The sequence below is a fragment of the Dasypus novemcinctus genome, chromosome 27, assembly GCF_030445035.2.
Source record: "Dasypus novemcinctus isolate mDasNov1 chromosome 27, mDasNov1.1.hap2, whole genome shotgun sequence".
Taxonomy (NCBI): domain Eukaryota; kingdom Metazoa; phylum Chordata; class Mammalia; order Cingulata; family Dasypodidae; genus Dasypus; species Dasypus novemcinctus.
The window spans coordinates 29,188,168-29,196,774 of NC_080699.1; the positions used below are offsets into that span (position 1 = coordinate 29,188,168).

General features: G+C 46.9%; 1 non-coding gene across 1 annotated transcript; it reads right to left on the bottom strand.

Annotated features, from left to right (window-relative positions):
• Positions 1-7,752: 7,752 nt before the first annotated feature.
• Positions 7,753-7,961, bottom strand: LOC111764411 (small nucleolar RNA SNORA73 family). Its single transcript, XR_002797028.1, has one exon. It is a non-coding gene; the product is annotated as a small nucleolar RNA SNORA73 family (small nucleolar RNA).
• Between the last annotated feature and the right edge of the window lie 646 nt (positions 7,962-8,607).

Genomic DNA, 8,607 nt, shown 5'->3' on the forward strand with positions numbered 1-8,607 from the left:
TTAAACAATGGGAATTTACTAGCTCATGGTTTTGAGGCTAGGAAAACGTCCCAATCAAGGTGTCATCAAGGCACTGGCTGGTGCTGGCTGCCGCGATTCTTTTTTTTTTTTTTAAAGATTTATTTGTTTATTTATTTCTCTCCCCTTCCCTCCCCCCACCCCGGTTGTCTGTTCTCGGTGTCTATTTGCTGCGTCTTCTTTGTCTGCTTCTGTTGTTGTCAGCGGCACGGGAATCTGTGTTTCTTTTTGTTGCGTCATCTTGTCAGCTCTCCATGTGTGCAGCACCATTCCTGGGCAGGCTGCACTTTCTTTCGCACTGGGTGGCTCTTCTTCCAGGGCACACTCCTTTCCCGTGGGGCACCCCTGCGTGGCAGGGCACTCCTTGCGCGCATCAGCACTACGCATGGGCCAGCTCCACACGGGTCAAGGAGGCCCGGGGCTTGAACCGCGGACCTCCCATGTGGTAGGCAGATGCCCTAACCACTGGGCCAAGTCCACCGCCCTGCCGAGATTCTTGGTTGTGCCCGCTCCTCTATCACGTGACAGTGCACGTGGCAGCCTCTCCTGGTTTCTCCCTTCTCTTTCAGGGTCTGTTGACCTTCAGCTTCTTGCTTCCTGAGACTTTATCTGAACCTCATTCTGCGTATAAATGACTTCAGTGGTAGGATTAAGATCTGTCCTGTTTGGGTTACATCTTAACTGGAGAAACCTCCTCAGAAGATCCTCCTTACAATGGGGTCACACCCACAAGAACGGATTGTTTAAGAACGTGTTTTTCTTGGGTACTTAGCTCCAAAACTCTACAATAGCCAATTTTTTTTTTTTTAGATTTATTTCTTTATTTCTCCCCCCTTCCCCCCTCCCCACCCCGTGTCTGTTCTCTGTGTCTATTTGCTGTGTCTTCTTTGTCCGCTTCTATTCTTATCAGGGGCACGGGAATCTGTGTTTCTTTTTGTTGCATCATCTTGCTGCATCAGCTCTCCGTGTGTACAGTGCCATTCCTGGGCAGGCTGCACTTTCTTTTGCGCTGGGCGGCTCTCCTTACGGGGTGCACTCCTTGCACGTGGGGCTCCCCTACGTGGGGACACCCCTGCATGGGGCGGCACTCCTTGCGCGCATCAGCACTGCGCATGGGCCAGCTCCACACGGGTCAAGGAGGCCCGGGGCTTGAACCGCGGACCTCCCATGTGGTAGACGATGCCCTAACCACTGGGCCAAGTCCGCCGCCTACAATAGTCAATTAATCTATTTGCCTTTTTTTGCTTTCGCTTTCGGTGTCATATCTAATCAACCAGTGCCTAATCTGTGATCATGAAGGTTTAAGCCTATGCTTTCTTCTAAGAGTTTTATAGCTTTAATTCTTACATTTAAGCCTTTGAGCTTCATGGCCTATTTTTAGAAAGTAATTTACATGACATTTAGGACTCAAATACTCCTCCTCACTCAAATTTCACTTGAAACCAAGATTAAGAGAAAAGAGTAAAGCAGCGTCTAGGGACCCAGGAACCAGAAACAAGCGGGTACCCTCCAGGGTGGTCCCATGTCCCAGCCCTTCCTTCCAGGTGAACCAGAGGGTGGCGGTTTTACAAGACAAAAACATACTAGACATTTTCAGGCTTTCTTATTATTTTAAAGCTTGGCTTTTGAGGAGTTCAGACCTGGAAGTACAGGCGATTGACTGATCGACTAGTTGCCTAAGGTGATGAGGAGTGTAGAAGGTCACTGCCTGCCTCCACTCCAACGGTGAACGGGTGAACGTCACCACCTGCACTGCTCTCTGCCTGCTGTCCCGCCCTTCCTTCTCTGGATAGGTCCCTTGGCCTGAGGTGCCTTCAGGAGGTGACACCTGGTCTCCTCTTCCCAGCTTACAAATGCTACTGCACCTCCACGTCACACCTCCTCTGCCTCACACCCTGCCTCTCCATCCCATCTCCCTCCCCATGCTGTGAGGAAAGCCTCTTGGTTTCCCCAGGGCCTTTTTATTATCAGGATAATGATCAGCTCTGTTTCTTCCCACGTGAGCCCCCGCTCCCTCCTCCTCTGCCTGCTTCCTTGGAACTAAGTCATACATTCCTCAGGATGCTTATTTTTTATTTTTTTCTCATCCTATAGATAGAACTTATGAGGTTTCCATGGAAACCCCTGGCCAGAGATAGGGGACTTTTGAGCAGGGGTGACATGAGCAAGCCTTGCTCTTTTCTGTGGGACTCTGGCAGTGTCTTCTCACTCCTGTCCCCGCCCCTCTCCTCCCCTTTCCTGGCAGCTCTTGGCTCTGTTCCTATAAGGCGCTCCAGCCACCCCAGAGCCATGTGTCCTAAGATTGAACCAGTGGTGGTGACAGTGGCCCTGAGAGTTGAAACTCTGGTTTGTTGCTGTTGGGTTCATTTTAGGAGACTTCAGGAAACCTCTCGGTTCTGGTGTGTTTCAGAGGAAAAGGGCAGCTTCTTAGTGGCACTTCAAGCTCTCCCTGTTCTGTCATGAGGCACGTCCTGGAGAGAAGAGTTGGGTCCCCAGTCACCATCATGCTGCTCATCTTGTTGGACAGAAGAACCTTTGGGAGGTCATCACAGCTATTCCCCTGCCTCTTGATGGTGCTGTTTTCTCTGACACTTTGACTAGCTGACCCAGATGCCTTTTTCCAACGTTGAGAGCTTGGGCAATGCTAATCTCAAAATCCTTTTTGACTTTGGATAAAAGGGGAAAATGGAAAGGACAAATGAGTTTATATGGCTGTGAGTCTCCAAAAAAGAGTTGGGCGGTCATCAGAGGGGTAATGCTTATGCATGCCTCAGCAGGGTACCAGAGACAGCCAAAGTAGATAGAAACCCAGGTGCTGGTTCTCCTGAGGGCTACAGACACCCACAGGTTCTTTGGTCATGGTAGATGGCTCTGGAGTTCAGGATCATGTCAGTTGGCCCTACTTTGGAATTTGTGTTCCTGAGTGTGATGGAGTTGGACTCAGATATGAACTTTCTATACATGCCTCTTCTATTACTTTTACCAGACCTGTGGTTGGCTCTGGGGTTGGTGTATACTCAGGAGACCTGACTCTCTGGACTGTCCATGTGACAGCCAAGCCCTGAGCCTCAGCAGACTTGCAGCTCCTACCCTCTGGTTTCTTGAACTTACCCTGGCCAGCTAACAGAGAGGTGAAGAAGGTCAACCACCATACAAGAGTGCCTACAACTGCAAGCAGGAGAATTTCATCCATCATCCATGTGGAATCTAAGCTCCCTCTTGATATAGAGGGGAACTGGACATAACCATCCCAGGATCCACAGGATGGAGGAATAGAGTATGGATTAGAGTAGACTTACTGGTGTTCTGCTGGGGACCTCTTGTGATTAGTAAGGGAAGAAATTGTAGCATTGATGTGGAGAGGGTAGCCACGGTAGCTGCTGAGTGTAGGGAGAGGGAAGAAGAGATATGATGTAGGGGAATTTTCAGGATTTGGAGTTGTCCTGGCTGGTGCTGCAGGGACAGATGCTGGACATTGTGTGTCCTGCCACAGCCCACTGGGTAGAATGCGGGAGAGTGTAGATTACAATGTAGACCACTGTTCATGTGGTGCAGCAGTGCTCCAAAATGTATTCACCAGGTGCAGTGAATGGGCCACGATGATGGGAGGAGTGGGGTGAGGGAGGTGGGGGGTATATGGGGACCTCATATATTTTTGAATGTAACATTTAAAAGAAAATAAAGAAAAAAAAAATCAAAAGTAAAGGTAGTAGCAGGAAAAAAAAATCCTAAGGGAGATTTGGGATTAGGGGATGGAACCTAATGATCATACCATGAACAGTCTAAACTTTTTAAGCTAATCCCTTACAAAAGGAATTTGGGGGTGGGGGTGGGGAGAAATGGGAAATGTTTAGGTACATCCTCAGTTAAAAGTTTATTCACTGAGCATCCAGAGACCTGGAGTACCTCTGGGGATGAATGTGTGAACTGTGGCCTGCGTGGCTAGTGGGCACTCTTCCCCAGTATTAACTCTTTTCCAGAGCATATCTACAATGCTTCCCTCTATAATCTCTGGCTGCTCCAGAAATTCAGATCTAAATATTGCTTCAGTCAGAGGTCCAGAGTGGGGAAAACTTGGCCTCTGATCCTAGAGCAGATTCTGCCTTGTCCTAATCAAGATCTTATATCCCTGCAGTGTCAGGCCTTTCCTCCAAGTGTCCGGGACCAACACAAGGGTGGTAAGATGTTGAGATTCCCGTAAGCCTGGTCTTTCTAGAAATAGCCAGGTCTTGGACGTTTCTATAAAGACTTATAAAATGCCAGAAGCTGAAGAGAGTTTGAAGTTTCCTGGGGACTGGGGACTTATGCAAAGACTCCAAGAAGCCATGTGTGTGCTGAACACTGATTGTGGCCAAATACATAAAATATAGCTGCCATCTCTTGAGACTATGATTCCTCTACAATTAAAAAAAAAAAAAAAAGTGAGGGGAGCAGATGTAGCTCAGTGGTAGAGCTCCTGCTTCCCATATATGAGGTCCTGGGTTCAATCCCCAGTACCTCCTAAAAACAAACAAATGAAAAAACCAGCTTTCGTTGGGGAGCAGATATAGCTCAGTGGTGGAGCCCCTGCTTCCCACATACAAGGTCCTGGGTTCAATCCCTGGTACCTCTTAAGGAAAAAAAAAAAAAAGTGTCTTTCATATGTGAAAAAAAGAGCAAACTATTGACTACATTTATTGTAAATCCATTACAAGCAAAAAGGGGTTCAGATAAAAAGAGAGTGAGGTGGCAGCAGGCCCGAGGGCTCCCAGCTAGGCCTGGAGACTTTGGCAGGCTGAATGCTAGCAGCAGCTTGCCTTCGCTGCTCGCCCCCCTTGTAGGAAGTGCTGTTCCAAGGCATGAGGGCCTCGCGGTGCTCCTACAGAGCCTGAGAAAGAGACTCCACATCGAAAGTAGAACTCACGAGGTGGTTTCACTTTCCTCAGATAAGTGAATGACATCAATGAAAGCAATAACCAAGGGTTGTTTTTTGTTTTTGGCTGGGGTGTGGGGAGAAGGGTAGAGAAAGGAGGGCAAGGAAGCTGCAGTTCTGAGGGCACCAATTTCTTTCATGACATTTGAAAAGCAAATTAGTATTTTAAATTCAATTCTTATCACGGAGAATGGGTCCTAACAGAGAGATGGGCTAACGTCCTTTCAAGACAGAGCTGGAAAGATTTTTGAACCTGTACCTAACTGTAGCTCCAGATCTGGTACATTTCTCTCTACTTCTGAACCTGGGACAGCCAAAACCAGGATTCGTTTCTTTAGGGGAGTTCAGAGGAGTTGAGAATACTGAGAGTTGTGGTTAAGCATCATTAATTCTTAAACTGTTCTGGTCGTGAGGTTTGAACTGGTATTGAACTCCAAAGTCCAGCTCAGAACTCTCTAATATTGTGAAAAAGGCCTCAGTTTTTCCATTCTGAAGACCTTGTGGGTGGTGGTTGTACATATATGAATGTGGTATTTAAGTGTGTGGGAAAATGGGTGAATGTGGGCGTGCGTGGGGGTGACTGTGTTATGCAGAAAGAGCATCCGGGAATATGTGGCCACATGGCTGCTCCAGGTCTTAGCAGGATGCAGATGGCACACTCAGGCAGGGTCATGGTGGAGTGTTTCGTAAAGGGACTCTTTACAAAGAGCAGACGGAGTTAAGGGAAACCAGCAAGGGGTGAAGAAGCGTACTGGAGGTTAACTGAAAGGGCCGTGGCAGCAGTAGGAGAACACTTGATTTGAGCTTTGGCCTTTGGTGCAAGGATGTGGTCAATCCATGGGGACATGGCAAGGAAGAAACTGGGGGACAAATCCCTGTCCCCATTCTCTTCCTGCCCTTCAGTCTCCAGCTAGTGTCTCCCTTGGCAGGACCCCCCAGAAGCCAGAGGAAAAGGGAACCAGTCATCTTGCTCATTTGGGTCAGTCTTCCGGGAGAAACACAGAGATTAGATCTAGAGGAGCAAATGGAAAATGCTCAAAGGGTAAAATTGTGCTCTGAGCTTGTGTATTTTTTTTCTCAAAATCTTTATTTGGATTAATAAATGCATTAGTTTAATAGGCTAATGTACTTTGCTCCTATTTTCAGAATACATGGGTTGAAATGTTGTGAAAGGAGAGAGATTCAGTTATCATGCATGGAAGGCCAGGACTTAGTAATAATTTTGGGAAAGAAAATTTATTAACGATAGGCTGGGCTCAGGAACATTCCTGTTCAAAAACCCGAGCCTCGAATAGGATCTTTGGGTTTCTTTTTTTTCTTTGTATTTTTTCTTCTTCTTTATTTTCTTTTAAATGTTACATTAAAAAAATATGAGGTCCCCGTATACCCCTTATCCCCCTCACCCCACTCCTCCCACATCAACAATCTCTTCCATCATCGTGGCACATTCACTGCACCTGGTGAATACATTGTGGAGCACTACTGCACCACGTGGACAGTGGTCTACATTGTAGTCTACACTCTCCCCCAGTCCACCCAGTGGGCTGTGGCAGGACACACAATGTCCAGCATCTGTCCCTGCAGCACCAGCCAGGACAACTCCAAATCCTGAAAATGCCCCCACATCATGTCTCTTCTTCCCTCTCCCTACACTCAGCAGCTACCATGGCCACTTTCTCCACATCAATGCTACAATTTCTTCCCTTACTAATCACAAGAGTTCCCCAGCAGAACACCAGTAAGTCCACTCTAATCCATACTCTATTCCTCCATCCTGTGGACCTTGGGATGATTATGTCCAGTCCCCCTCTGTATCAAGAGGGGGCTTAGATTCCACATGGATGCTGGATGCAGTTCTCCTGCTGGCAGTTGTAGGCACTCTTGGCTCCCTGGTGTGGTGGCTGACCTTCTACACCTCCCTGTTAGATGGTCAGGGTAAGTCCAACAAACCAGAGGGTAGGAGCTGCAAGTCTGCTGAGGCTCAGGGCCTGGCTGTCACATGGACAGTCCAGAGATTCAGATCTCCTGAGTATACACCAACCCAAATGCCAACCACAGGTCCAGTAGAAGTGACAGAAGAGGCATGTGTAGAAAGGTCATATGTGAGTCCACCTCCATCACACTCAGGAACACAAACTCCAAAGTAGTTTCTTGAAAGTGATGGGTTTCTTTTATACAGATGACGTAGGAGTTGGGAGTTAAATGGTGGTGTTCATATGCGAAAGGCTTTTTTGTTAGTTTCTTAGAGTTTCAACTGTTTTATCTGAGTATCAGATAGGTCTTGAATTAACACATGCTCTCTAGGTAAATTTGAATTAACACATACCGCTCACATTCCAGGTAAGCTTAAATTAACATATTTAGCTTACACACACAGCCCAGGTTATTTATGAAGAAACACACAGCCCCTCCCCCACGGCCCTTATCAATAATATTCAGTACATTAGATATTCAAACTGTTATATGGTTTGGGGATGACCTGAAAATTTGCAATTCTAGGCAACTCCCATGATCCTGTCTTAAGGCTGGAATTCTTTGATTTACTCAGTTTTTTAAAAAGCCAAACATGGAGACAAATGTGTGCCATTTTTCAAACCCTCCCTGATCATCTTGAAGATAGTATAGCATCCACTTTCCCACCTTGTATTTCAGTGTCAAGGCTTTGCTCCTTTTCTGTCTTCAAATCTGAGGTATTTTGGAATTCTGTGAAACAAAGGTCCAAGGTGTAAGCATAATTCAACAATAGATTAAAACAAGACAAAGCGTACTTCTCTTGAACACGTGGTAAACTGAACCTAGATCCAGATTGGGATGCTCGAGAGAGCAGTTTCCTGGTTTGTCTTCTCCGTAATTGTCCATCGGATTCTGAGAAGCTGTAGGGATATGCAGGTGCAGGCTCGAGGCCCGGCTTCGTCTCCAGCGTTGTGGAGTGGGACTGTACACTGCAGGGCAGGGCCGCGTGCTCCCCTGTGCCACCTGTGCCACCTGGACAGAGCCTGGGGAGAGTGACCTTCTGGGCTATCCATGTGGGATGAGCTTGTGTATTAACACAGGCTCATCTGGACTTGGAGGGAAGAGCCTTTCCTGCATTAGAGCCTCTTTTATCCCCACCGGTTCCATTTCTTTCTTTCTATCTCAGGGAGGAACTTCATTTCCAGTGTGGCATCAGATGAAGTGAAAAGTACATAGACTCGGGAAGGGGCTGTGGCTAAATCAGTTGGGCTCCTGTCTACCACAGAGGAGGCCCTGGGTTTGCGTCCTGGGACCTCCTTGTGAAGGCAGGCTGGCCTGTGCGCTGCGGAGAGCTGGTGCAGCAAGATCATGCAGCAAAGGGAGACGAGCAGATATAGAAAAAATGTGCAGCGAATGGACACAGAGAAGAGACAGCAAAGAATGCAACAAGCCGTGGAGTGTGTGTGTGTGTGTGTGGGGGGGGATAAATAAATAAATCTTTAAAAAAATAAAAAAAGTACATAGACTCTGGAGCTAAATAGTCAGCTTGAAATCCCAGCTCTGCTACTTATTAAATGTGGCCCTTGGACAAGTTACTAAACTTCCAAGTTCTAGTTTCTCTATCTGTAAAATGTAGATAATATTAAACACCTTTCAGGGTTAAGGTGAGAATTAAAGACTCTATAGCATCTATATCTATTTCTATTTCATATGTATACATCTAT